This window comes from Anser cygnoides, chromosome 1, assembly GCF_040182565.1.
Source record: "Anser cygnoides isolate HZ-2024a breed goose chromosome 1, Taihu_goose_T2T_genome, whole genome shotgun sequence".
NCBI lineage: Eukaryota > Metazoa > Chordata > Aves > Anseriformes > Anatidae > Anser > Anser cygnoides.
In genome coordinates, this window is record NC_089873.1 from 161,489,335 (window position 1) to 161,512,174 (window position 22,840).

General features: G+C 38.2%; 1 long non-coding RNA gene across 1 annotated transcript in view; it reads left to right on the forward strand.

The window, feature by feature from the left end:
* LOC136788469 (uncharacterized) overlaps positions 1-17,079 on the forward strand; it is a 31,346-nt gene extending 14,267 nt beyond the window's left edge. The window contains exons 2-3 of the long non-coding RNA XR_010827234.1: positions 13,141-13,404; positions 16,239-17,079. This is a non-coding gene — a long non-coding RNA (uncharacterized lncRNA). The remainder of the gene's footprint in view (positions 1-13,140; positions 13,405-16,238) is intronic.
* Positions 17,080-22,840: the final 5,761 nt, after the last annotated feature.

Here is a 22,840-nt window from a genome sequence, read left to right on the forward strand (position 1 = left end):
CCAATCAAACCTGTTACGCATTGTAGAAGGGGATAAAGTTCCTGTAGTGCACGTAAGAAACATGCTGGGTAAAACAGTCTGGGCTACTCCTGCCTCAGGAAAAGGCAAACCCATTCGTGGAATTGCTTTTGCTCAGGGACGTGGATGCACTTGGTGGGTAATGCAAAAGAATGGGGAGGTCCGGTGTGTACCTCAAGGGGATTTGGTACTGGGTGAGAATAGCCCATGAGTTGAATTGTAGTATGTTAATTATTATATAATACTGTATGTCATCACTACCATGATTGCTATATATCATAGATGAAAATGGTGATTAATTAGAATGTATTGGAAAGAGTGTAACCTGAGCATGACATAAATGGTATGGAATAAGGGGTGGATATCTGTCCTGGTTCCAGTTAGGACAGAGTTAATTTTTCCTCATAGTAGCTGGTAGGGTGCTATGTTTTGGATTAGAATGAGAAGAGCGCTGACAACATGCTGATGTTTTAATTGTTGCAGAGCAGTGCTTACACCAGGCCAAGGACTTTTCGGCTTCTCGCTCTGTCCTGCCAGCGAGCAGGCTGGGGGTGCAGCAGGAGCTGGGAGGGGACAGACCCAGGGCAGCTGACCCAAACTGGCCAAAGGGGTATTCCATACCATCTGACGTCATGCTAAACAATAGATAGGGGTGGCTGGCCGGGGTGGGGGGCCGGCTGCTCGGGGATAGGCTGGGTATCGGTCAGCGGGTGGTGAGCAATTGCATTGTGCATCACTTGTTTCTTACACATTATTATTATTAATACTATTATCATTATCACTATTATTATTATTATTGTTATTGTTATTATTATATTCCTGTCTTAATAAACTGTCTTTATCTCAACTCACCGGCTTCACTTTCCCGTTTCTCTCCCCCATCCCAGAGAGGGAGGGGGGAGGGTGAGCGAACGGCTGTGTGGTGTTTAGCTGCCAGACGGGTTAAACCACAACAATTAGGCAAAGCATTTCCTACAGATCAAGGGACTTGAACACCTCCACTCAACGCTGGTGAGGCTACACCTGGCATACTGTGTCTGGTTCTGAGCCCTGCAGTACAAGAGAGACATGGACATACTGGAGGATGGACCACCTTCATGGTCCAACAAAGGACCATGAAGGTGAGAAAGGCACTGAAGCATCTGTCATATATAAATAAGGCAGGGAGTTGGGACTGTGCAGCTCTGAGAAGAGAAGACTCGGGGGGATCTTATCAGTGTGTATATCTGAAGTGAGGGTGCAGAGAAGATGGAGACAGGGTATTTTCAGTGGTGCCCAATGACAGGATTAGAGGCAATTTAGAGACATGATGACAGCTTACAATTGTCACTAAATTTAATTACTGATATCCTTTAAATGTAAATTTCAATATGAAAATTCTACGTGAACAGAAAATACCAGTTTGAAATTTGGCGCTGAGATTAGTGGACACTTAATAGCTGTTTTTCTTTACACTCTCTGAGCCTCTAATCCATAGACACAAAGACTATAGTACTACTTAGATTCACAAAGGTGTTTTTGAGATTAATTCAGTATTCAGATGCTGTGATTAGAACACAAAGGTGCTCTAAGTTTCTAAGAATAGGAAAAAAAAAAAAAAAGCTTCTTTGAGTGTTTTGAAAAAAAAAATTCAATGTTTGAAAAAATGTTTTTGAAAAATAAATGAAAAAAAATTTCAAAAGCTTCTTTGAATTTACTGATGTGTTCTTAATGTTCTACATCTTCAAAGTGCCTGGTGGAGTCCCATTGAAATATCAGGATGAAATGAATATTCTAAGTCAGTCATGGGAAAATTTGTGGGTGCACCACAAAGCATATAACCAGCATCTCTTAATTGTAATAATATTTTACAATTTACATTCATGACCTTTCCAAGTGATTTGAGACATTCTAAGTTTGTTCTGCCTTGAAGCAGTTTCATTTTAGTCAGTAAGTTCCAAAAGATTCCCTAATGTAGGGCTCAAATTGTATTTTAATTACCAGATTTCAACTTTTCTGAAGTGTCATGTAGTACATGATAGACTGCTTTGAATTCTACACAGTGAAAAATCCCTTAAAACACAATTACCACTTGACTTTTGAGTCACTTATGCTTTTGCTCTGACAGTATAGTCATAAGTTTAATGGTATATACTTACTCATGGAAGAAGAACATTAAAATGGTGGTTTAGTCAATCCTAATGTTTCTCTCTCTTGCTCTTCATTATTTTTGGGCTATAGGCACATGTTGTCATAAATACTGATCAACAATTATGTAATGTCTTTCCCTCAAAAGATAACAAAATGCTATATATATATATATATACTTAAAGAAGTATACACTCATCACTGAAGTTCATTTACAACTAGAATAGTATAAGTTAAGTAACAGCTTTCAACAACTGTTACATTTAATACAAGGTAAAAATAAATCATATGGTACCATCCAGAAAAGCTACTTTTTCAGTATAGTAAAATTAATCTGTACAAGATTGTGGTTCACTTCTTTGAAGATTTAAATAATCATCTGCTTTTCCACTTTTTTTTTTTTCCTCTTCTAAAGTATCTGTTACTTCATAAGCAGCCAAATTCTATGAAAAAAAAAAAATCTTATATCTTGCCAGGTGCTTCCTGGCAAGTAGAGACAGTCAAACCTCAGTTTGCATTCTTTTTCACTTGTGTTGTTCTCAGGGTGTTCTTTGTTTTTATTTTGTTTTGTTTTCTAATGTATGTTATTCCTAAATTTATTCAAGACGAATAATGCATTGTTTTTAAGAGTTCATTTATTTATTATTTTTAAAATATTATCTGACAGAAGTGTCTTGTGGGCTCCATTGACTCTGATTCTTTAAAATATTTGTTATTTAGCTGCAAAAGCTTATATAAATCATCTACAACTGTAGTTATACTAGAGCTGTATAAAGAATAATTTTTCAAATATATGTGTATAATAACAGGCAATTGGTGAAAGCAACAAAATAAAACAGGCAATTTAGCATGATAAGGGAAAGTTGCAACAGATAAAATTTCTTCCACTGGAGAGATGGTCTTTGCTTAATGGAAAAAGTTTAAAATTATGCTGATTTTCAGTTGTGGCCAATACCATTTCAAGTTTGTCTGTCATAATATCTACCACTATCATTAGCAATTTCCATAGTATTTAATTAATATATATATATATACACATATATAAATACTAATGTCATGGAGTTTTATTTACTTTGTTCCAATTTATTTTACAGTATTACGCATCTTTTCTGGATCTGAGTTAATGCTTATTTCTCTCTAATGTCTTCATCTTCTCCAAATTCAGGATATGCTGTCATTTCCATTAGCTTGTCACTAATTCATTCTTTCTTATCATTAGAGAGTAAGTCTTGCCCTTAGCACTGTACTCTTGAAGATATCTCTGGGAACCACTCTTCATTTCATAAACTGAAATATCATTATCCCTCTTCTAGTGTCTTTTAGCCATGTTTCAGTCCATATGAGATTATCTGCATACATGCAAACAAAATAATTTTGACTCTTAGCCACTTTGGAGAGAGAAAGACTTTAAAATTAACTACTTAGGGATGTGAAATATAGTTTACGGAACCCTTAAGTATCTTCAGTGCATCTTCTGCTGTTCTCCAGTGTTTTGAAGTCATCCCCAGCACTCTAAAAAACATTCCCCTGGCTTCCCAGGGAAGTGGTCACAGCAGCAAACCTCTCAAGAGTTTAAAAAGTGTTTGAACAACACTTTCAGGCATTTGGTCTGATTTTTGGGTAGTCCTGTGTGGAGCCAGGAGTTGGACTTGATGATCCTCGTGGGTCCATTCCAACTCAGCATATTCTATGATTCAATAATTCTATGATTTTCAACCATCTCAACCAGTTGGAGGAATAATTTGGCTGTCTGCTCTTATCCTGGTGATGCACATTACCACATTGCTACAAAGTTCTTCTCTGAACAACAGGTATTTTGCTGTCTTTTATTCCTACTCAGTACAGCTTATTGTCAGCGTGGATCACAAGCACTGCATTTCTCATTCTAATTCTGCTGGTCATTCGCACTAAATGTACATCACCTATCTCTAGAGAACCTCTTCAGAATAATCGCCTTTCACCAAACCCTGTAAATGGTTGTATTACTTCAGGGTCTGCCTTTCTATCCAGTATGTCCAGAACTTGTCTTGTGTTTGAAATTATTTGGATAATGATAAAGTCTGTTTTTTAGATAAATATCATCACTTTAAAGCCTCTCTCCCTCTTTTTTTTTTTTTTTTTTTTTTTTTTTTTTTAAGGTTTCTGTAGTCTAATGTTAGGTAGATGGTTAGTTATGCTATATACTTTGACAAGCATCTTCCCTTTTAAATTATTATTTATTTTTCTGATGCAGAACTGAGACTCCGTGGCAACTAGACAGTTTGAAGCAAAAAATGTATAGGCAGAAAGCACAGTTGGTCTGATTTCAGACAGTCTCAACTGGTAAACACAGGGCCTGAAAATTTTTGCTTCCTTTAAAACAGCAAATAAACAGGCAAGCAGTCCTTCAAATGTCAATGAGTCAACTCACATTTAATAAAATATGTGAAGCCTCACAATTTGATTGTAAAGGGTTTTATTACTGAATAATTTAGTAAACACAAAAAGCCTTCTGATGTCTCCACTTGAATGTAAAGCACTAGCTGAAAAGACAATTCAAATCCCAATCTGACTGAATTCAGAGATGCTATTTTTTCTTCATCATTCACTAAGTTGAGCATGGGCGCGACATGCCATTTCAGTAAATACACCTTACATTGCAAACATATTGTTATTTGTTCTCTTGCATATATCTCTTTCTTCCTCTTTTTCATTTTATTTCCAGTTTTCTGTTACGTTTTCTAGTAACTAAGTCTTTTTTGGCTAGCCAAGATTGTCTCTTTTACAGTATTAGTGTGAATACATGATAGGGGAGACACCTCACAGTATTTTTATGCAAAATCTGACTCAGTGTCTCAAAAGTCTGATATACCCCTACCCATCCCTCTACGTCCTGGCTTAAGCAGAACATCTGGCCTAAGCAGATATCCACCAATGGAAGTCATGATGGATGTGTCTTGTCATGATAGCTACATCTTGGATTTGGGGGAGACAGAAGACAAATAGCCAATAGCTAGTTTGAGCAAAGCATGCTGACCCGCCCCTCCCCCCGCCCCCCTCCCCCAACCACAGTGCTGGCCAAATTTGGAAGAAAGCCTGGCTCAAACCAAATTTGGAAGGAAACTAACAGTTGTGTGCAAATGTGACCATGTCAATCATCTTAACCCATAGATAGTGAGCAGCCCAAGAGCCCTTGGAGCTCTCATGACATGACAGCAAGCTACACATCGGGACCTAGCCTTGGGCAGGGAAATCTCCACAGGTTACTTCTGCAGATTGAGAGGACCCTTATCACTACAGATAGTCAGTAAGTGGATTAGGAAAATAACCGTATGCTAACACGCTGTAATGATTCTCTGTGATCATGCTTCATAATCTTAGCTAAGCATCACACAGGATTTTCAGAATGTTTATAATCCTTAGACATAAACTGTTGACCAAGTCTGGGACTAGGACTGGATTCAGCCACACCTAGGCTCCTTACCTCTTCAGTGCAAGGCGTTTAGAAAGCAAGGGGGTACATTCTGAACCATGGGACTCAATGGGTGGGTTTCCTTGATGTAATGTCATCTAACCCCAGTGTCTTATGATTTTTTTTTGTAGTATAAAATGTCTTTCATCTAGTGTCTTTGAGTAGTATATAGTGTCTTTTATATACAGTGTAGTTAAGTGTATCTTCCAGTTATAATCATGTGTACCTTGCCATCATCGAATCTTTGTTCAGTCGTGTAAGCTTTGTTGACAATAAGTCAAGTTGCTGCTTGTTTCTCCAGAATGAAGTGCATATCATTCTTCCTTCCTTTTTCCACCCACAACATAGAGTAATACTTATCAATCTTTATTCTGTACCAGACTTCTTCCATTTCAAAATAACACTTTCTGCCAAAATTTGAAACATCATTTTCTTTTCTGTGTTTTCTAGGAAATTGTTTTTTAACAATAAGGGCAACAATATGGTGGTTTTTTTCGTTTGTTTGTTTTTTTGTTTTTTTTTTTTTCTTACCAGACTGATGAATAGCTAGTGAAACTATTGATAATATAATGCGATTGTAAAATGAAATTTTATACTTGTTGTGATAAAGATAAAATTGGCTGGGTTGACACTAACCAACAGCTTTGTACCCACACAGCTGCTTGATCACCACTACCTCCTGCCCAAGCATGACAGGAGAGAGGGTACGAAGGAAAAAAAGGAAAAAAAACTCATGGGCCAAGGTAAAGACAATTTAATATGTGAAGGAAAAAAAAAACAAAGTGGTGCAAATGCAGTGACTCACTACCTCCCACAAACACATTGTCCAGCCAGTCTCTGAACAAAGCCACCTTGGGAGACAGCTCCCTCTCCCTTACTTCATCCTCTGCTTTAGTTTTTATTGCTGAATATGATGTTAATATGGTATGGAATATACCTTTGGCCAATTCAAGTCAACTGGCTTGGCACGGTCTACTAAAGGAATAGAGTGTAAAAAAGAAAATTTTGATGTCATGCAAGAACTGTTCAGCAATAGCCAAAACATTGGTGTTACCAACACTGTTTTAGATACAAAACCAAAAGCACAGGCTGTAAGGGCTGCTATGAAGAAAGTTAACTTCATCTGAGCCTTAACTTCATCTGAGCCTTATTCAGCACACTTATAAATACCTCTCATTAAAAACAAAAAGCAAATGGGCTGTATAATGTTACTGCAGTGAAAATGTTAATTTGGTTTTATATTTTCAGTAATTTTTCCTCTCCTTTCAATATCTCTGACAACTTTATTATTATTATTACTCTTGTTTTGGTTTTGTTGTTGTTGTTGTTGTTATTGTTGTTGTAGTATAGGACAAGAAGCCTATGATTTTTGTATCCAAATTTCATGTTATTTAACTCTGAGTTTCTCAGCAACAGTAACATTGTCACACCCTGGCTCATTCATTTTTTCCTTTGAGTTTGTAAATTGCTCTGCAAAATATCTTTATAATTATACTTGAGATCACAGAATCACAGAATGGTTGAGGTTGAATGGGACCTCTGGAGATCATCTGTTCTAGTGCCTACTTGCTCAGGCAGGGACTGAGCAAGTTGTCCAGGACCTTGTCCAGGCAGCTTTTAAAGATCTCCAAGGAGGGAGACTCCACAGCCTTCTGGGCAACTTGTTTTAGCGTTCAGTCACCCTCACAGTGAAGAAATGTTTCTTGATGTTTATATGGAATCTCTTGTGTCCCAGTTCGTACCCATTGCCTCTTCTTCTGTTATTGGGCACCACTGAAAATAGCCTGGCTCCATCTTCTCTGCGCTCTCTCTTCAGGTGCAGACATTGATAAGATCCCCCCCTGAGCTTTCTCTTCTCTAGGCTGAACAGTCCCAACTCTCTTTGTCTTTTTATACATGAGAGATGCTCCACTACGTTCCTCACCTTCATGGTCTTTTGTTGGACTCTCTCCAGTATGTCCATGTCTCTCTTGTACTGCAAGGCTCAGAACTGGACACGGTACTCCAGGTGTAGTCTCACCAGTGCTGAGTAGAGGGGAAGGGTGACTTCCATCCACTTGCTGGCAAAACTTTCCTTCTAAAGCAGCAGTAGCCTTCTTTGGGACAAGAACACATTGCTGTGTCATGTTCAAGCTGGTGTCTACCTGGACGTCCAGACCCCTTTCTGCAAAACTGCTTTCCATCTGGGTGAACCATATATTGTGTATGGGGTTGTTCCTCACTACATGCAGGACTTTGCACTTCTACTTATTGAACTTCATGAGATTCCTGTCAGACCACTTCTCCAGCCTGTCCAGAACAATGATCTGGGTCTATCAGACACATTTGCATCATCAACAATTTTGCATCATCAGCAAACTAGCTGAGGGTACACTCTGCCCCATCATCCAGATCATTAATGAAGATATTAAATAGGGTCGGATGCAGATTTTACCCCTTCAGTACACTGCTAGTTACTGGCCTCCAACTAGATTTTGTGGTAACCATCCCTACCTTCTGGTATTGGGTATTCATCCAGTTTTCAGTAATGTTTCTCTGCCCATCCAGCCCACAAAATTCTCATTAAGCATGCTCTCACAAGTAATAACATTTATAGCCTGGAAAAATACTGCAGAACTACAACCAGGTACAGATCACTACTGTACTTTGAGTTAAATATATTGCTAACTGTATTTATATCATACTCAGGAAACTTAATTGAATCCAACAGTGTCTCATATTAAACATTTTATATATATATGTATAAAACATATATATATATATATACTTGAAAGACTGTAAACTGGAGGTCATTACCATGGAAAGCATATGCTCTTGCATATGAAATGTAAAAACAATAGCTGTGCAGAGAGGAATTGATGATTTCTATCTTTTCCATATTATATAAAATAAAAGTACTAGCTGCATAATATTGTTTTACATGTATGAATGAAAGAAAAATGCAATTAGAAAATACTATACTTCTACCACGTAGTGAAAATATATCTGAAAATAAAATATGTTCTGTCTGGTATGAAACATACTTTTGTGGGGAAAAATAAAAATAAAAAAAAATTAATAAAATCTTCAAACCAGTATAGTTATCGAACTTGATTGTCAGCTATGAGAGCATATCAGGTTGCTCAGAGTTTTATCCATCTGGGTCTTGAAAAACTTCAAGAATGGAGAATGCAAGGACTCTATTGACAACCTGTTCTACTGGTTGATTTTCCTCATAGTGAAAGCATTTTCTTCACCTTGTTCTCATAAACTCTTCTGTTTTTTCTCTCATAAAAATACATAAAATGATAATTAAATCTATAAATACTATTTTTTTCAGTAATAGAATTAGTTTTTCTTGGGCTGTTGCTATGCCACTTCATGATCATCTTTCTTCTAATAAGTATCATCAGCACAATTCATAAGAAAATAAGAGAACTTCACATAAAATACAATGAGGTTATAGGAGCTGAAACTGAATGTAGGTGCTATCAGTGTAGATAAATAAGATTTTAGGGGTTAATTTATCTATTAACGTCATGTTCAGTTTCTATGTCTAAAAATTGGATGTCAGCATGAGTTTTTCTTATGGTCCTATTATATCTGATGGAAATGTGTTCAATTAATGAGGTAAATAATTTGCCAAATGTATACATGTGGTACCATTTTCGGTACTGTAGGATATCCTGTCTGGTCTCTGTCAGTATAGAAGGAGGACTGGCATCGGGATTCAGTTAGCAAAGGCCACAATGATTACGTAATCACTAGGAAGTCACAACAATGCTCTGAGATAATAAAGTATATTAAGGTTCATAATTTCAATCTCTGATTAGCGAATGCTTTATCGAAAGATTATTCTCAGATAACCTGATTAAATGTTAAAAAAATAATGAACTTAAATATGTGAAACTATCATTTATTTCATTTACATTATTCTTTTGAATTTTCATCTTTGAGTTGCCTCAGTTTTTAGAAAGTTTTCTCTGGATGCTAACATTATTTATTCATTGTTGCTGTGAGGGAGTTCCAAGTTCTCAGTCCTCCCATCAGTCTTAATTGCCCTTACTTGTCTCACCTGAAAATACCTCTTGCCAATGGGCCCAGGAGATGTAATTGCTGAAATATTTGCTCTTGCCTATGCTGTGGACAGTTTTGGCGCCAGCTCCTCTCATGGAGCAGGCCTGTTCTTTCTGCTCCTTCTCAGTTGAACAGATCCCTCCAAAAGAGGGTAATTAAGTGAAAAGATTTAAAAAGTTGCAAAAAGCAAGAAAAAGGAACCTTTTCAAAGGTAAAAATGAACTCTTCATAAAAGAAGATCTTGAGACGCAAAAGTAGCAGACAAACTGCATGGGAATTAGCTTTCACTGTCTTAACGAAATTATTTCAGTCATAAGGGCATAAGCATACAATGTCATCTCAAATAACCTCAGGCTTTTAGAGCACCAGCATAGGAATGGAAGATAGGACCCATGTTACATGACGAACTATTACCTTCCTGAAGCAAAAGCTAAATGTAAAAGGCATATCCTAGAACAAATCAAAAAGCTATGTATAAAGAACTGTCTAAAGTCTTGGTGTACACCATGTAAGGGACTACATGTGAGTTAACTGTACAAACTCCCATGGAGGACTAATCATTACAGCCAATTGACTCAGCTTACCCTAAAACAAACAGTCACTTTAAACCAATTGAGTAATTCTCCATTGACTGTACTGACTACAAGTTCAACTCATTTGCCAAATGTCGGTGTCTAGTGTAATTTGAAACTCCTTAAGTTATATGAGAAATCTTCATAAGGCTTAGAATTGTGACAGAGGACTTGCAGAGACTCATGCTTTTCTGAATCAGCAGCTGAAAGGCAGGTGGATAGACATGAGGATCAGAAATTGCAAATGGCTGAATATTTATGGAACTGAATTGCTCCCTGGATTTTTACCAGCCGTAATGATGACTTTGACACATTAGAGTATGATACAGTATAGAAGTGATTTTAATGACCCACCTGACGTACAATTTCCACGCTACAAAGTCAAGGGATGTCTTGGTCTTGTACTATACCATATGTCTTGTACCCTACCTTCAACCTCAAGTAGAAATCTCAGTAAACCAGTGTATCTCAAAACAGGTAGACAGCATGCACTTTTTTTTTTTTTTTTTTTAACCCAATCCCTAGGTCTCTAGGTAATGTGAATCCCTTTATGGAGCATATTCAGTATGTCGAACATAAAGGTAGTAACGTGCTAACAGAGAAGACCTCTTTGCCTCCTGTAATAGCTGTTCCACAAAACATGATACATACGAAGCACAGTGTATTTCTCAGAGATATAACAGATGGGAAGTGGGAAGTGTGGTTGATTGAGATTCAGTTCTGAACAATGTCACATTGGATATTCTCACATTCTTAAACTGTATTTTGATCTATGAGGTCAAAAGCTCAGGAAGGCAGAATAACTATCTGGATCTTTCTATACAATTTATTATAAACTTAATAAACAAATACAGCAAAGTTGGTATGACAGAAAAAAAATATATATATATATATATATTCTCTTTATACCTCAAAGTGTACTACTGCTATATCTAAACACAAACAATATCAAGTTTAACAAGAGCAAGTGATGGATTCTGCACCCGGGAAGGGACAACCCTGGCTGTATGTACACACTGGGGAATAGAGGCTGAAAAGCAGCCCCACAGAAAGGGATCTGGGAGTTCTAGTCAATGGCAAGCTGAATATGAGCCAGCAGTGTGCCTTGGCAGTCAGGAGGGCCCACTGTATCCTATGGTGCATCAAGCACAGCATTGCTAGCCATTTGAGGGAAGTGATTGTCCCACTCTGTGCTGGTGCGGCCTCACCTCAAGTAGTGTGTGCAATTTTGGGCACCACCGTATAAGAAGGACTTAAAACTATTAGAGAGTGTCCAAAGGAGGACTACAAAGATGGTGAAGGCTCTAGAGTTCAAGACATATGAGAAGTGGCTGAAGTCACTTCATTTGTTCAGATGAAAGAAGAGGAGACTGAGGGGAGACCTCAAGGTGGTCTACAGCTTCACCGCGGGGGAGAAAGTGGAGGGGCAGGTGCTAATCTCTCCTCTCTGGTGACCAGCAACAGGACAGCAACAGAACAGCAAGGGAATGGCATGAAGCTGTGACAGGGGAAGTTCAGATTGGATATCAGAAAGAAGTTCTCCACCGAGAGGGTGGTTGGGCAGTGGAATGGGCTTAGCAGGGAAATGATGACGGCACCGAGCCTGAAAGAGTTCAAGTAGTGTTTTTACCCTGATGGGCAGCTGAACTCCACCACAACCACTCTCTCATTCCCACTCCTCAAAGGAAAAGGGGGAGAAAATATGATGAAAGGGCTCAGGGGTTGAGATAAGGACAGGGAGATCACTCACCAATTATTGTCACAGGCAAAACAGACTTGGCATAGGGAGATTAATATAATTTATTGCCTGTCACTAGTAGATTAGAACAGTGAGAAACTAAAAGCAAACTAAAAATGTCCTCCCCTTATCTACCCTCTTCCACCTACTCCCCCTGAGCGGTGCATAAGAATGAGTGCTGCACTCAGTCCCCAACACTTCGTCTCCTCTGCTCCTTCATGGTCACTCTCTGTCTCTTCTCCAGCATGGGGTCCCTCCCACAGGATGCCATCCTTCCTGAACTGATCCTTGTGTGGGCTTCCTACAGGCAGCAGCTCTTCAAGAACTGCTCCAACATGGATCTTTACCACAGGGTCCATCCATCAGGAGCAAAATGCTACAATTTTTCCCCCATGGGCAGCAGCTACCCCCAGACCTCCTGCTCCTGCGTTGGCTCCTCTCCATGGGCTGCAGCTCCAGCTCGGGGCCTGCTCCTGCAGGGGTTCTCCATGGGCTGCAGCCTCCTCCAGGCCACATCCACCTGCTCCATGGACCTCTCCACAGACCGCAGGAGAACTTCTGCTCTGGCACCTGGAGCACCTCCTGCCCTCTTTCTGCACTGACCTTGGGGTATGCAGGGCTGTTTCTCACTCCTCTCTCCCAGATGCTGTTGCGTAGCTGTTTTTTCCCTTTCTTAAATCTGATCTCCCATAGGTGCAACCAGTATCACTCATTGGCTTGGCTCTCGCCAGAGGCATATGTCTTTTGGAGCTGGCTGCAAATGACTCTTCTCTGACATGGGGCACCTTCCGGACTCTTCTCACAGAGGCCACCCCTAGAGCCCCATTGCTACCAAACCTTGCCATGTAAACCTAATACAACAATGCTCTCAGACATATTGTCTAATTTTTTGTGTGGTCCTGTGTGGAACCAGAAATAGGACTCGATGATCCTTGTGGGTCCCTTCCTACTTGGGATATTCTATGATTCAATTATTCTATTATTTTAATATATCAAATTAGATCATTTAATTCTTACTGTTTTATTAAAAATAAATATACTAGTCACTGTTATATTTTCAATACAATAAGTTTCATGGAAGCAAAATAAAGTTTTTATTGTAATTTAAGGCCTAACTCATTTTTTTGTTTATTTTTATTTTCTTGTTGTTTGTCTATTTGTTTGTTTTCCTTCTGAAGCCAAGAAAATCGGAGAAGATACGTGTTCCAAACAGGACCACATATGTGTGTGTTTTTCACAGCCCCTGTATTTTCCTCATTTTATAAATCAAATACCTTGTAAATTGGACAAAGTCTGCTACCAGGTTATATTCTTCACATTGAGCTACAACTGCAGACTTCTTGATCACCAGGAGTGAAAGTCCTGTTCCTCCATGCCTGAGTCGATTTTACGTGTCACACCTGGACCTGACATTGATGTGCATAAGTTCTGGAAAAAAAAATGTTAGTGTGTGTCTATGTCTATGTTTATGCTATAGAAGTGAAATTGTTCTCCACCAACCATACACATTCCACTTAGTAAATAATTTTTCCATTTTCTGTCCCTGAATGATGTTCCTGTGGCAACTTCACTCTAATTTTTCATGATGCAGAGAAAGTATCAAATGGCACTTAGTACCTGCCTTGCAGATAACTAAATTAAACTTCTATTGGCTGATAAACTGACTTCTGACTGGTTTAATTAAAGATAAGAACTTGAGTTGTTCACACACAGGCTTCTTGCATTTTAAATATCCTGGGGAATCTTACCTGCTCTCCAGTTGCCATCAAAGAAGAAGAAGATCTCTCTGCAGTCCAGTGGAATAGCTGGTGGCCCCATGCAAGAGATTTACAGACTAAGATGAAGGAAACATATAGGCAATAGAAGCAGGAACATGTGGTCTGTGAAGAGTATAGGTTCACCACACAGATGTGTAGAGATGGGATCAGGAAAGCCAAGGTACCATTGGAGCTGAACTAGGCAAGGGATGGAAAGAATAATAAGAAGGAATTCTACAAGTATATTAGCCAGAAGAGGAAGACTGAAGAGAATGTACCCCCTCTGATAAACAAGATGGGAGGACTGGTGACAACAGACATAGAGAAGGCTGAGGTACTCAATTTTATTTTTGTTGCTTCATTCTTCACTAGCAACCAGAACTTCAAGGCTGGGACTAGAGGAGTGAAGTCCCTTCCACTGTGAGTGAAGATGCGGTTTGAGACCATATGATCAACCTGAACATCAGTCTATGAAGACTGATGTTATTCATCACAAGTTCCTGAGAGAGCTGGCTGAGTAGTCGCCAAGCCTCTCTCCATCATATTTGAAAAGTCATAGCAGTCAGGCGAAGTCCTCAGTGACTGGAAAAATTGAAACATCACACCTATTTTTTAAAAGGGTAGAGAGGAAGAGCCTGGGAACTACAGACTGGTGAGCCTCACCTCCAGATCCTCCTGAAGCTATATTAAAATGTATGGATGACAGGAAGGTGATTCAAGAGAGATGAAATGGCTTCACAAAGGGCAAATTGTGCCTAACAAATCTAGTGGCCTTCTATGATAAAGTGACTACATCAGTAGGCAAGGGAAAATCAACCAGTGTCATCCGCCTGGACCTCTAGGCCTTTGGCACATTACCACACAACATCCTTGTCTCTAAATTGGAAAGATATGGATTTGATGGATGGACTATATGGTTGATAAGGAACTGGCTGGATGGCTCCATCCAAAGAGTTGTCATCAGCATCTCAATGTCCAGGTGGAGATCAGTGACAAGTGGTGTCCCTCAGGCATCTGTATTGGGACTGGTACAGTTTAATATCTTTATCAATGACATAGACAGTGGGATTGAGTGCACTCTCAGAAAGTTTGCAGATGACATCAAGCTGTGTGATGCAGTCAGCACACTAGAGGGAAGGGATGCCATCCAGATGGGCCTGGTCTGTCTTGAGAGATGTGCCCATATGAACCTCATGAATTTCAACAAGACCAAGTGCAAGGCCCTGCATCTGGATTAGGGCGATCTCTGGTAACAGTACAGACTGGGGAATGAATGGACTGAGAGCAGCCCTGAAAAAACTTGGGGGTAGTGGTGGAGAAAAACTCAGCATGAGTCTGCAGTGAATGCTTACAGCCCGGAAGGCCAACTGTATCCTGGGCTGCATCAAAAGAATTGTGTCCAGCAAGTCGAGGGGGATGATTCTCCCTCTATACTTCAATCTTGGGAGACCACACCTGGAATGTTGCATTCAGCTCTGTAGCCCCCAGCACAAGAGGGATATGGACCTGTTAGAGCAGGTCCAGAGGAGGGCCACAAAAATTATCAGAGGTTTGGAGCACCTTTCCTATGGAGAAAGGCTGAGGGAGAAGGGTCTCCAGGGAGACACTAATGCAGCCTTTTCAATACTTATAGGAGTCTTATAAGAAAGCTGAAGAGAGACACTGTAAAAGGGTGTACAGCAATAGAAAAGGTGTAATGGTTTTAAACATACATGAAGGTAGATTTAGATCAGATATAAGAAATAATTTTTTCACTGTGAGCGTGCTGAGGCACTGGAACAAGTTGCCCAGAGAAATTGTGGATGCCACAAGTGTTTAAGGTTCGGTTGGATGGGGCTTTGAGCAGCCTGATCTAGTGAGAGATATCCCTGTTCATGTCAGGGTATTGGACCAGAGGTTCTTTAAAGGTCCCTTCCAACGCAAACCAATCTGTGATTCTCTGATTCTATGAGTCCATGATTCTATGGTTTAAGATGATATGGGGTGGCAAGAGGTGTCTCCTTTTGGTTCATTGAATCTATCTCCATGTCTCAAACTGCTGAAACAGGAGTTTAGAAATATCTTCTCAATATATGATATATGATATATGATATGATATATGATATGTGATATATGATATGGTATGATATGATATTTCAATATGATTTATATTCACAGCATACATATTCTGAGTGTTGTATTGCAGCTGCCATTAAGAGATGTAGAATGTTCTAATGGGAAAACATTTTCTCTTCTTCATCTCTTTTAGCTTGCACTGGCATTTCTTTGCCGTGGGTGCAACCTGTCAAAAGAAATTGCTCAACACACTTATTAATAGCAATAACAGTATGCCTAATGTGATTTAATTAGCACAATCTAGTAGACTTAGCCAGTGACTGCTTCAGGAAACTTGTCATTGAATTTTAGCTCATAACCTTAAAGATTATGTGGAAGCTATTTTAAAAGTCTATTTAGATTTTTTTTATTATTTTTTTAGAATATTTAAATATTTTCTATTTTTATTTTTCTTTATCTTACAGATTTAGAAAATAGAAGCCAAAACACAAAACAAAATAAAGCAACTGATTCCCAGGAGAAGATAACAATAAGTGAAAATATTTTTTTCATATTTAAATTTTAGTTGATGATTTTAGCTTTTACACACACTCTTGAAACTTGTTTGCACTGAAAGGGGCAATGCGTAACCCTTTGTCAATGTTTTCTGCTTTAGTAGAAAAACTCACCTACTTTTCCTTCACTTATACATGAACATCATTTGTTATTACAGAATACATTCTTTATGTGTCTGTAAACGTTCTTTCTCTAACCCCCATGGGTTAAGAGTGATGGGATCTCAAACCTATGCCAGTAAAATCAAATGATAAAATGTAAATCTCTTTCACTTTTTAACAGCATAAGCAGACAGAGGAAACCAAACACCTTATTGGTGATCTTGTGTGAAAACAAACAAACAAACCAACAAAAGCAACAACAAAACAGTAATAATAAAAGGAAAATCAGTATCATATATGTCATTGTTCTAAAAATTTAGTATCCAGAAGAGTGGGAAAACAAGAATATGTTTCCATTTTTAACTTACAAAAGTAGAGAACAAGTTAACGCCTATGTCATCAGTGTCCTGGGGATTCTGTTCAGAAACCGAAAAGGCCGTTCCAGAAGCTGCAAGAGTTGCTTTAAAAGCTCCTATTACGGAAGCACCTTCTATCTTGTGATATCTTCAGTAATAAAGATGACATCAAAATGGAATGTTAATATAACAGTAGTGGATTTACAACAATATGTGATTTTAATATGCTTGTCAGAATAAATAATTTCCTATTATTAAAAGTAGAAAAAAAATTATACTTTACTAATAAAGAATCGTACTATCCTACACAGATTTGACTGTTGATCTTTTGTTTGTTTTTTAACACAACTAATATATTTTTGTTACAACTAGTAGAAGAAGGACATCGAGGTGCTCGAGTGAGTCCAGAAAAGGGCAACGAAGCTGGTGAGGGGTCTGGAGAACAAGTCTTACGAGGAGCGGCTGAGGGAGCTGGGATTGTTCAGCCTGGAGAAGAGGAGGCTCAGGGGCGACCTTATCGCTCTCTACAGTTACCTTAAAGGAGGCTGTAGAGAGGTGGGGATTGGTCTATTCTCCCACGTGCCTGGTGACAGGACGAGGGGGAATGGGCTAAAGTTGGGCCAGGGGAGGTTTAGGTTGGATATTAGGAAGAACTTCTTTACTGAAAGGGTTGTTAGGCATTGGAATGGGCTGCCCAGGGAAGTGGTTGTGTCACCATCCCTGGAGGTCTTTAAGAGACGTTTAGATGTTGAGCTTAGTGATATGGTTTAGACTTGTTAGTGTTAGGTCAGAGGTTGGAGTAGGTGATCTTGGACGTCTCTTCCAACCTATATGATTCTGTGATTCTGTGATCATCCTTATGGGGGAAGGGATCAAAACATCATACAGAATAAAAACAGTTTCAGAAGCTGTTGTTGTTGTTGTTGTGATGTGGCAAGATGGACTTCAGAAAAGAGCCACCCTTCTTCATAAGCATTCATCTGCATACACAGCAATTTAAATGATCATACATGAGTAGTGATTGTCTGATAAATATAATTCCACTGTCCTCTTATAAAGATGGAAAGTCATTCATAAGAAAATCAGGGTTTCATTAGTTGACAACAAATTTTCTCTAATGCAATGGATCTTTCTTCTCTAGGAAAACTCTTTTATTTTTTTGTTTGATTTTGTTTTCTCAGTGGTCTTTATGATCATTTCTTTTTTTTTTTTTCTGCAATATTTTTGTTTTCATGGGGAATCACCACCGGTATGTCTTGAAGTAGATATAGTAAGCAGACTTTTTGTTCAGAGCTCAAAGTTTCAGTGACTCTTCAGAAGAAAAGTATGCTCTTCTGAATAGAAATTTTGCATAGAGTTCAAAGAACCAAGGGAATAGAAGGGATACTTCTGGAGGAACTTTTACTCACTCAGTGATGAGTGAATCTTACAGACAAGCTTGTGCCAAACATTAGAAAACATGCAAGTAAACCATCAATGACAAGAAAGAAAGAGCCCATCAGAAGAGATGAAAGCAAAGACAGGAAAATATTTGACAAGAACTCTTATAATATTTAGATCTAATAGGTGGAAAAGAAATCTCCTCTACGCCTGACTCTGATCTTTATTCAGATAAATCTTCCATCTAGCTTGATACAGATTTTACCTGTAAACTTGTTTTAGTTTTATCATAGAGTATGTTTTGTAATTTACAGCTTCCTCTAAGATATATATATATTTTTCCTTTGTCAGCTAATATAGGATTGAAACAATGGCTACCCTCTCTTTTGCTTTAGATACAGTACATAGATTTCTGCGTAAATTACAATATTTGCAGAAAATATCAAAACATACTGACAGAAGATGAATACAGGACAGTTAGTTCTGAAAAATCTCAGCATCCTAAAGTAGCATGAAATTTTTATATGGAAAAAAAAATCTGAACAAAATAAGCAATATGATTTTGGGATTTACTAATGGTATTCTGCATGCCGATTTATAAATATATGCAAGTACATGTACAAGTATATGTGCAAGTACAAATGGGTAGTGGAGATGGGAAATGCTACTACTATTGAATTAGTAGTAAAATCTTGGCATTTGTGGAGGCCTAAGCAATATTTTAGTTAAAAGATAATTACTAAATTCATGAGCTTTGATTACAATAGAGTGAGGTTTTATTCTGAGTCATACTGTCATTTCCAATACTGCACTGGTACATCTGGTACTGTTTTCTTTTCAGTGGTACCCTAATGTTGTTTACATGTACACATTTTAGAATCATAGAATCATAGAATGGTTTGGGTTGGAAGGGACCTTAAAGTGCATCTAATTCCACCTGCCCTGCCATAGGCAGGGACACCTTCCACTAGACCAGGTATCTCAAAGCCCCATCTACCTGGCCTTGAACACTTCCAGGAATGGGGCATCCACAATTTCTCTGGGCAACCTGTTCCAGTGCCTCACCACTCTCACAGTAAAGAATCTCTTCTGAATATCTAATGTAAATCTAACCTTTTTTAGTTTAAAGACATTACTTCTTGTCCTATCCCTACACTGCCTGACAAAGGGTCCCTCCCCACCTTTCCTGTAGGCCCTCTTTAGGTACTGGAAGGCCTCTGTAAGGTCTCCCTGAAGCCTTCTCTTTTCCAGCCTGAACAACACCAACTTTATCGGCCTGTCTTCATAGGAGAGGTGTTCCAGCCTTCTGATCTTTGTGGCCTTCCACTGGGCTCACTGCAATACATCCATGTCTTTCTTGTGGTGGGGGCCCCAAAGCTGAATGCAGTATTCCAGGTAGGGTATCACAAGAGTGGAGCAGAGCAGACGGGAAGAATCACCTCCCTTGACCTGCTGGCCATGCTTATTTTGTTGCAGCCCAGGATATGATTACTTTCTGGGCTGCTAGTGCACACTGTTCGCTCATGTTGAGCTTCTCATCAACCAGCACCCCCATATCCTTCTCCTTAGAGCTGCTCTCAATCCATTCTCTGCCCAGCCTGTATTTGTGCTTGGGACTACCCCAACTAACATGCAGGACCTTGCACTTGGCTGTGGGAGTGTGGCCATGGGGGTTGACAAGCCCTATGGTTGGTGATAACATTGGACTCTTAATGATGAGGCCATCAGGAATGTAAAGAGTTTAGAGGAAACAAAGAAGGGTGATTCAGCAGAGCCTTGCTGTTTTGGACTGCTTGTTACATGGAAGTTGCTGGGTGTTTGCGGTTGCCAGGCAAAGTTGTTGACCAATGAACAGTTAGTGGAAAAGTACTGCTGTGGGAGAAGGGAGCCTGTCCTCAGTAAGTAGACGAAGTTATGCCCTCAGTATAAGAGATGAAGTTATGCCCTCAATAAGAGGGAGCTGAAGTTATGTCATCAATAAAGTAGTAGCAGTTACTGATCCTAAAAGAACCCTGGTGTCTGAGTGGTCTTTATGCCACACTTGGCCTTGTTGAACTTCAGGAGTTTTGCACAGGCCCTCCTCGCCAACCTGTCCAGGTCCCTCTGGATGGAATGTCAGCAGCATGTCAACTGCACCACACAGCTTGTTGTCATTGGCAAACGGTGCACTCAGTCCCACTGTCTATGTCACCAAAAAGATGTTAAACAGTGCCAGTCCCAATACTGACCCCTGAAGAACACCACTCATTACTGATCCCTACTTGGACATTGAGCCATTGACCACAACTCTTTGAGTGTGACCATCCAGCCAATTCCTTACTCAACAAGTGGTTCATCTGTCAAATCCATCTACAATTTAGAGACAAGGATATCATGGGGGGGGACAGTGTCAAATGCTTTGCACACATCCAGGTAGATGATGTCAGTTGCTCTTCCCCAACCACCAATGCTGTAATCCCTTTGTTGAATGCCACCAGATTCATCAGGCATGATCTGCCCTTAATGAAGCCATGTTGTCTGTCACCAATTGCCTCCTTATTTTCCATGTGCCTCAGCATAGTTTCCAGGAGGATCTGCTCCATGATCTTGCCAGGCACAGAGGTGAGACTGACTCGCCTGTAGTTTCTTGGGTCTGCCTTTTTTTAAAAATGGGGTTATGTTTCCCCTCTTCCAGTCAGTGGGAACTTCATTGGACTGCTACGACTTCTCAAATATGATGGATAGTGGTTTAGCAACTACGTTCGCCGGTTTCCTCAGGTTCAATGGATTTGTGCACCTTTAGGTTCCTTTTCAAAAAAGGTAATTGGTTAATACAGTTAATAGCATCACTGAGGGAACTTCTGAATGGGAACAAACTTAAATTTTCCAGAAATTACAGAATTGGGAGATTTACTGTACATATGTATAGGTAAAAATGAAACAAAACAAAGCAAACCCACCAAAAGCAAACAGATGAAAAACAGTAATACTGAGTTCAAGAGACTTTCCTCTTGGATAGATAGGGCCACAGATTTCAATGAGATGGAACCTGCAACTAGATTACTATACTTTTTCTTAAGCTTATGCATAAATACATAATTTAGTAGTTCACCTGATTCCTACCCAAGAAATTGAGTATTAAAAAATTTTCAAGAATATACGTTTTTCTTCTTCTAGGATGTTAAAGTAGTTTGATGGCCAGAAAGATGTTTATGGGAATACTTAATTAGTTAATATTAGTCTCTAAGTCTAGTGGATTAAGCTGATTTTATGCTTCCTCCATTCAAAATTCCTCTACTTACCAAGAAGTAGGCAAGTAAAAAGAGAGGTGTTATTTACTTCACTGAGGTTCCTTTGTACAAAAGTTTCTGCTTCTAAATATCTAACTTCATTAGAAATAAAAGTTGGCCAGGTTTGCCAAACATAAATTCTAATATTTAATTTAATAAATTCAAGTCTGAAACTGAACAAATAAATTTAAAGAGGAAATACTTTAGCATCTGAACTATTTTAATGATATATTTAATACAAAAATATTAGTTTTATTACTCATATATGTAAGGATTCCTTCATGTCATGGTGTATTTTAAAAGCATCCTTTTGAATAATGCCATAGAGAATGTAAAGATTCAATTCATCATTAAAAAGTCATACTTATTAGATGTAACTTAGTTTTGACCTTAAAATGCCATATCTATTTCAGTGATTTCCTTTTCCCACCTGGCTTTTGCCTGAAAAAGCCTAAGCCCTGAAACATATTTTGTCTAACTTACAAGTAAATCTTAAGTATTATTGATATAAATGGATCACTAAAGAGATCTTAATAACCACCCTTACTCCATAATAATGTACTAACTCATGATATATGAACTGACCAAAACCAATTTTACAGTTCTCATGAACAGGTATTTTTTGTTTGTTTGTTTGTTTTGCTTTTGTTTTTTAAATTTGTCATTATCCGTGTTCATTCCACTGAGATTCCTTAATTAATGTAACTCTCTTGCATATATATTTTGAGATAGTCTTTCTTACATACACATTTTTTCCCTTGCACAAAATGTTTTAAAATATATGTACAATGTACCTTAAACACATGAGAAAATTTATCCCCATTACCCTATTATTCTTCCAGAGATTTTTCTTACCACACTCTGATGAAAATTTCAAGAAAATCTAAGTAAATATAAGATTATGCAAAACAACTCTGAAATCCCAACCTATTTTAGTTAAAGAAATTTAAGTTAATACTGCATAAAAACATGGTAAATTAGGTATGAAAAAGAAAAAAAGAAAAAAAAAAAAAAAAAGAAAAAGAAAAAGAAAAAGAAAAAGAAAAAGAAAAAGAAAAAGAAAAAGAAAAAGAAAAAGAAAAAGAAAAAGAAAAAGAAAAAGAAAAAGAAAAAGAAAAAGAAAAAGAAAAAGAAAAAGAAAAAGAAAAAGAAAAAGAAAAAGAAAAAGAAAAAGAAAAAGAAAAAGAAAAAGAAAAAGAAAAAGAAAAAGAAAAAGAAAAAGAAAAAGAAAAAGAAAAAGAAAAAGAAAAAGAAAAAGAAAAAAAAGAAAAAGAAAAAGAAAAAGAAAAAGAAAAAGAAAAAGAAAAAGAAAAAGAAAAAGAAAAAGAAAAAGAAAAAGAAAAAGAAAAAGAAAAAGAAAAAGAAAAAGAAAAAGAAAAAGAAAAAAAAGAAAAAGAAAAAGAAA